Source organism: Alosa alosa, chromosome 17 (genome assembly GCF_017589495.1).
Source record: "Alosa alosa isolate M-15738 ecotype Scorff River chromosome 17, AALO_Geno_1.1, whole genome shotgun sequence".
Lineage (NCBI taxonomy): Eukaryota > Metazoa > Chordata > Actinopteri > Clupeiformes > Clupeidae > Alosa > Alosa alosa.
This window is the reverse complement of record NC_063205.1, coordinates 28,445,767-28,453,210: the sequence shown is the minus strand read 5'-3', so window position 1 is coordinate 28,453,210 and position 7,444 is coordinate 28,445,767.

The window sequence follows — 7,444 nt, the reverse complement described above, 5'->3', positions numbered from 1 at the left end:
ATCTTGTGATACAAGAGAATATGTGTTTTGCCAGTTTATAGCAACAACTGCTAATTTCCACCTGGGAGGGCCAAGTCCACCATTAGGCATTTTGTGAGTTGCCTTGAAGGCTAGGCTACCTGTCAGAGTGATTTTGCTGTCAGTGGTCAGAGTTAAATGAGAAATCCGGCAAGTTTTGACATAGTTCTCCGTTTCTCGAGGTCATCGAGTACTACAGCCAGCAGTTAACGCAGGCAGGCAGCTACAGTCTACACTCTTGGGGCATGTACATGGGAGCTCACGGACCACGCCTGGCGGCGTTAGCTGCTGGCTGACATGCTCCTCCATGGCACATGACGAGAATTGCATAGTCAACGCGCATAGGGGGGGTTGTGTGATTCCCAAAAATGTGGACACGCGCACATGTGCACGGCGGAGCCAGTGGGGTAGTCTATGTGATACGCAGGACTTAAAAAAGCCATCACCATCCCAGTATACCCACTTTAAATAGGCAAGGATAGGTATTAACATTTGGGGTTGATCACAGTATACCCACTACAGCTAACTACTACATCACAGTATATCCACAGCTAACTAGACTACACCACTGGGAGGAGCATAGGTTACCACTTACTTTAGCCACCACGAGTGCTGCATTGAGAGATCCAGAAACTTACAGATGTTTTGCTGAGTCGTCCTCCTCTGTGGAAACAAAGGTCTTTGAGTTGCTGTGTGAGGGAGCAGCAATGTGGCCCATGTGTTTGAGCATACAAGTTTGAGCATACAATTCATTCATGAAATCGCAGCTTTCACCCACGGACAGGCTGTCAAGCTTCTGGGTTTTTCATGGTGAGAATCACAGTGCTTCTGGGGCCAAGGATAAATACAGATTTGGGCACTGGAGAAGGTGTTTCATATTTATATATATATAATAGGGCTGTCAAAATGAATTAATCGCTAATTGTCACAATTAATTTTGAAATGTATCACGCTTTAAAAAATATTAATGCAATTAACGCATTTTGTTTACCCACTTTCTTTGTAGAAGGCTGATGTCACGTAATGAAAGCCGCTCACTCTCTCCCTCATCATATGCCCAAACTTTTAAGGATATTTTAAAAAGTATCTTGTCAAAACTAGCAAAATTAACTGAATATTTTTTTACGATGCCAATAGAACTCCATGTAAAAGACAGTTTGCGAATGAGCTGAAATTTTGGCGCGACTGATTAGGCCTAATTCCTAACTGCTAATTGGATCATACGTTTGAGTTAGATGCGCTGCTGTAAACTGTAAGTGAAAACAAGTGCTGTGCTGTCCCATTCCTGGCTTAGATTGACCCCCTACCCACATAAAAGACAAACGGAGGAGAATCTCTCTCTCTCTCAGACACACACACACACTTTTTGCCTTTTGCCTCTTATATAAAAATGAATTTGCTTCCTGCAGTATAGATCCTCTATATGTCAATGGTTCTTAAACTTTGTCTTGTGACCCCCCTTCTCTCCAACCTGTGAAATTTAGTTTCATTTTGATTATGTTGCGAGATTTCAGCTACTTAAATACCTCTCCCTACGGTGGCTAATATCTGTGTTTTGAAATATGGCAGGCTCCATGAAAGATGACTTGCTCCTATAAGGAAGGATTCAATCAGATGTAACAAAAAGCACAACAGTTACAGGCGATAGTACACAAATGAAAGCGTAACTATGAGTCAGGGTTGTGCAAAATTCCAATTGCAATTCTGCTTCCTGTTTGCTACCTCAATTGAAATGCAAGTGAAATTCAAGAATTGAATTGGAATTTAAGAGCCGGTTTCAATTCAATTCTGGAATTTTGCACAACCCTGCTATGAATAGTATATTCCATTTCTGCTAATAGATCACACTAAATTCTTAATACTGCACCTTTAAGACCCATGGGAATTCTTCACACTGCACCTTTAAGACCCATGGGAAATCTTCACACTGCACCTTTAACTCATTGAATGCCAAGCGGTTTTCGGAAGCTTTGTCCTAGAGTGCCAGCAATCTAGACCATTATTGATGATTTTTGTCCAGCCACAGCATATTCTGTGTTATAGCTATGAACACATACAATGGCTTGTTTAAAAGGTGAGACTTTCTCAGTGGGTGCAAACCGTGTATTTCTACACGCCTCTGTTCCTGAGAAATCCCAAGCTAAACAGTGGCCAGTTTTCATCAAAATCGCTGTTTTTTTCAAGAAATGGAGATTATAACGTCTTTCATGAAATATGAAGTGTTGCCTGTAAAGTTTCCGGGAAGTGACCTGGCGAGACTGCCACCTAGTAATAGACGAAAATGGCCTGGTTTTGAGCTGACGTGCATGCGTCACTGATTCGACCTAAAGTGGCAACCGAGTTATGATAAAATGTCCAGATAAAATGTCCAGATTGTGCGTTTTCATGAGTTTTTGATCGTCATATATTTCATTTCCATTCATCACAGAGTTCCCAAAATCACATATAAGGTGTGTTAGAGTGTCTAGTTTCGTAATTTAAAAAAAAAGCTAAAAACGTAATATTACGTTTTTGGCACTCAATGAGTTAAGACCCATGGGAGTTCTTCACACTGCACCTTTAAGACCCATGGGAACTCTTCATACTGCACCTTTAAGACCCATGGGAACCTTGGACTGGCAGCCGTTTTCACTGTGACATTTCACCCCGTGGTCCATTCGGCTGAGCCACCGGGGAAAAATGATGCCAGGCACAGGGGAATGTTAAGAGGCGGAAGGAACACAGTGTGTATCACAGCAGTATTTCACATCAAGGCCCCAGGTTCTGTACTGGATCAGCTCTCCTTCAGGTCTTTTTTACAGCTGTACTGACTTTGAAAAAATGCAGGTCTGGGAATGACAAATAATCCAGTGGTGCTGTATATTATATTATTGTTTTAGTTAAGAGAGACTCTTCGTGTGGACTGTATAACATAGCAGACTGACTGAGTTCTACACTGACACTGACACACACACACACCATTCTTGTGGATTTTTAATTCTCGCCATTCAAATGCTAGGCAGGAAATGAGGAAACAAACAGAGAGAGAAATGTGGATTAGGAGAATTGTTCCTTGACCCAGTTTGGGGTTTATAATTAGCGCATTGCCTGAATGATAATGCATTTGTTTCATTTTAGTGGGATGGTGTCCACAGGAAATGAGAAGAAATACACCATGGGGTGGGCAGAATTCTGGTTGGCTTCTACAACTTGTTGGATTCTAAATTCCACCTCTGCTTTAAAAAAAAAAAAGCCACTGAATGGACAGGTAAGCTTGCAAAGCCCCTACAGCTCAATGCGAGTCCACCAGAAGAGATCACAGGCTGCTGCACAAACACAGAAACATCAGGGTCTATTTATATCGCTCGCCGCACGGCTCAGCGAAAGGGCGATGCGCGACCAAAGGAATATCTCCGCGTTGCCATGGAGCCCAGCATTGATGACATCACAGGGAGGCTGTGGTGGTGGAAGAGCTGCTCGTCGAGAGTGGGCTCGCTCAAGGTATGTGAACATGGAGGACCAGCAGCGACTAAGGTGATTTCCTGGAAGAGTCATTTTTTTTTATCCAGCCAAGCACCAACAATTTTGAAGCCCAGCATTCACCTCAGTGAGCTCATATCACTCCCAGCTGCCTGCACATCCTGCTAGTCATTTTATCTAGCGTTAACAGCTAAGGGGACAACAACCACTAGCTTAATGGCTTGCAGGGCCATTGACTGGCAAGATCAATGTAGATTGTTCCACTCTGTGCAACTACTAGGTGGGGGTGGGGGGTCACAGACCCTGTGGCCGACTGTCCAGACATTAGACCCGGGGAGATAGCCTGGAGTCCTTGTGGGGAGGGGAGATTTCAAGAATATCATACCCAAGCGGTGGCTGCCAGCATGGTAGATTTCCACTCGCAAAAAAAAGTCTGAGCGGCTATATTTAGAGCCGACGGGACCCTTGCCTCAGGTCAGATGTGTACTATGAGGGCTGGAGAATGGGGGCACAACAACCGTCGGCGTACGAGGGCCACTCGGTGTGTAAACAAAGTGTGTGTGTTTGTGGTGTGTGGTGGATAGACAGAGAGCAGGCTGCTAGGAGGGTGCTGGTATAAAGACACCTAAATACAGGTATCTGAGGCAGCCAGCCTGACACGTTAGCTGAGCAGTCTGTCCACTGATAAGACGAGTCTTATCTCACTACTAGCCAGTTGCTCGCCGCTGACTTACTGGCAGGACAAAACAAACAGTAAATACAGTTACAATGCTGCCATAATGCCCCTCTTTGTTCGCACTCTCGCACTCCCCCTCACCCACACACACACACTCACTGGCGCCAAATGTCCCAGTCTTTTTCAAAGTCCAACCAGCACTGCGGCTGGTGATGGAGTTCACACAGTAACGGCATGTGCAACCCAACCCCCCACCACACACACACTCACACTTCTCTGCTCGCCACATGTCCCACTATCTCGCACTGTAATTCTGGTGTCTTCATGGCTCTAAAAATACCTCCAGTATACAAACACACACACACACAGACCCAGCCCCCCACCCAAATCTCTCCATCCCCCTAGGTGCCAAATCCCCCCGCTCCAATCCACCTAAATGCAGCACATCCACCTCCTCTCCTGCAGATAAACACTCTTCTCTCTCCTCACTTCTGTTTCTCCCTCACACATACACACACAGAGAAACATGCTGTTGCAGGCAGAGGGAGCCTGGCCACAGGCTTGTTGTTTGCGTGGGTGAGGGTGGTGGTGGTGGTGGTGGGGGGGGGTTTAAGTATGACTCACTGACGCAACTCTCAGCGCATCCATCTCTCCCGCTGGCTTCACAGAAACAGCATGCTGGGGAGGAGAGAAAAGAACAGCGAGAAACCATGGGTTCTCTCTCTCTCTCTCTCCATCTCACTTTCAGTCTTACACACAGTGCTCATGTGCACACACACACACACACATCAGAGACAGAGGCCATGCCTCGGAGCACTGATGTCTTTTTCCCAGTGCGAGACCAGCAGGCGAGCGGACGGTGAAAATGCTTTTGAGCGGGAGGATGTCGCTTCAGCAAGACAAGACAATCCTTCAAAATAACAAAATCGGCTAGTCGATGACTAACACCATGAATTCACAACAACTAAGCTTAGCCATCTCTTCCCCCTCCTCTCTCTCTCTATCTCTGTCTCTTTCTCTGACTCTCATCTCTCTGTCTTAAAGTAAAAACATCGATCTGCTTATCGGTCCCCCAGAAGCAGTCTTTGAGTGGATTAGCTTGATGGCTGTGCTGCCTGAAAGCGAGACTGCGATGCTAACCAGATTAACATTCATTAGCTTAAGATCTCTGAAGAAATGTGCCATGAATGTTAGAGGACTGGAAGAGTCAAGGATGTAGCCATGGAGTCAACATGGGGGGGATTTTTAGGATATAAAGATTTTTAGGGTTTATGCTAGCCTGGAAAATCCAGACCTTGGTAATCTAGAAAGATTAAGGGTCTGGCCACAAACAATGTAATGGCCCAACTCGAGGGGCGGCACCAAGCATGCATTTGAAAATCTCACTGCACGCAATTGGATAATACTAGACCAATGTTGCAGCGCTGTCGTCATCAGTTTAGCTCGCCTCTGGCCCGCATATATCAGATACGCCGATTTGATTGGTTCCCCGGGATGCAAGGGGTAAAAATAACGTGCGTCATTGCTCATTGCCAGAGTGTCTCGCAGAGACAATTTCATTGTGCTCTCGCAAGCAGTCTGGATTTCCAGGGTAGGTTTATGCAGTCATCTTGCTAGGATGAAGATGGCGACGACTGGAGGAAGGGAGGAATATACTGACTGGGCCAGGCTCGGACTGGTAATCTGTACAACCAGGCAAATGCCCGGTGGGCCGGTCCATATATTTTTTTTTTTTTTTTTAAAGTTATTTAGCCTATTTTGCGGCCCGTCATGTAGACCTAGGCTTAGCCTATAAATGCAGTTGCATCCATTTGGCTTGGGGGGTGACAGGTCAATCATTTTGGCCTCTTCATGACAGGTTCAGTGTGTGTTACGATCGCGCCCCCCTGCCCCACCCCTCAAGTGGATTTGTCAAAGCAGCCGCTTGGTTTGTGGGGAAATGTAGCCTACGAGTCCATGCATGGTAGCCTAGGCTATATAAGTGCCCTCCGCTGGCTGGTGTTCACATCATCGCAGTTTAACCGTAAACAGCAATCAGAGGTGTCTAATTTTATTCCATAAATATATTGTTTTTTTTATAGGCGTAAGTTGCACGCACTTCTGAAGAGCTTCCATTTACTGCACCATGTAGGCTACTGTAGTGCGGTTTGTCTGTCAACATAAAAAAACTCTGGGTATCTACAATTTTTGCACAACTTGGTGGAAAAGTGTAGCACAGGTTAAAGAAAACCTATTCATGTTTGGACTCAAAAGGAACTTCAAAGTATTTCCCATATAGTAGCCTTTTAGCTCACAACGACAGTGAAAGTGGAACTTGGAAAGTGGAAGTCTCTCCACCGAAAGTGTTACATTAGATGCACAATCAATCGCTTAGTCGATGAACGTAAAAGTATCAACTGGTAGGTTAGTAACGAAAGTAGCCTTATTTTGCAAAATGTGATGACGGCACACAAACTTGGGCAAAAACGTTTAGTATACACTTGTGGTGATAGCCTACAGTTAATGTGAATCGCTGACTATAACCAATGTATACGATTTGCACCAAATAGGCCTAAAGGCTGTGGTTGTGTTTCTACAACATGTTGGCACAAATCGTAATTTCTGTCAACTATGACGATCTCCATGCATGTTCAGTAGCCTATATTTTTCATTTAGTCAAGCAGTGATATGTGGTTTAATCAGTGTTGGGCAAGTTACTTCAAAATCGTAATATATTATGTATTACTTATTACTATCATTTCAAAGTAATTCATTACATTATAATATTACTGTCTCTGAATTGTGAGGCATTACACTACTATTGTATTACTTTTAAGTTACTTTTACCAAAATATCTAGAAATATGGATTTGGAATTCTAAATGCAGTTTATTATGCTCAATGCAGCTCATTGCACTTCTAATGGAGGGTGATGTGGTACAACATAATGACTGAGCTAGGCTTAAGGCTAACAACAGTAGAATGCAATAGGTGCAGTGATGGCTCATGAGGCAATACAAGGAACAATCATAGCCAGAATTTTGTTTAAAGAAGACAAAAGGTCAAAGTCTGGTCAATTGTGATAGAAATGCTGTAACTTTAGGCTTAGGCCTACTCATTAAAATCAACAGAGAGCCCACTACCTGTATATTCTAACCCAAAACTTAAAGACATGTCAAGATAGGCTACACAGTGCAGCTACTGGCCATTTTGGTGCCCTAACTGCTGAAATACAGTATTAACCTAAGTATGTCATCATATGGCCAACTATAAAGATATAATCTGCCTGTTCCCAGGGATGGGTAGTATTTCT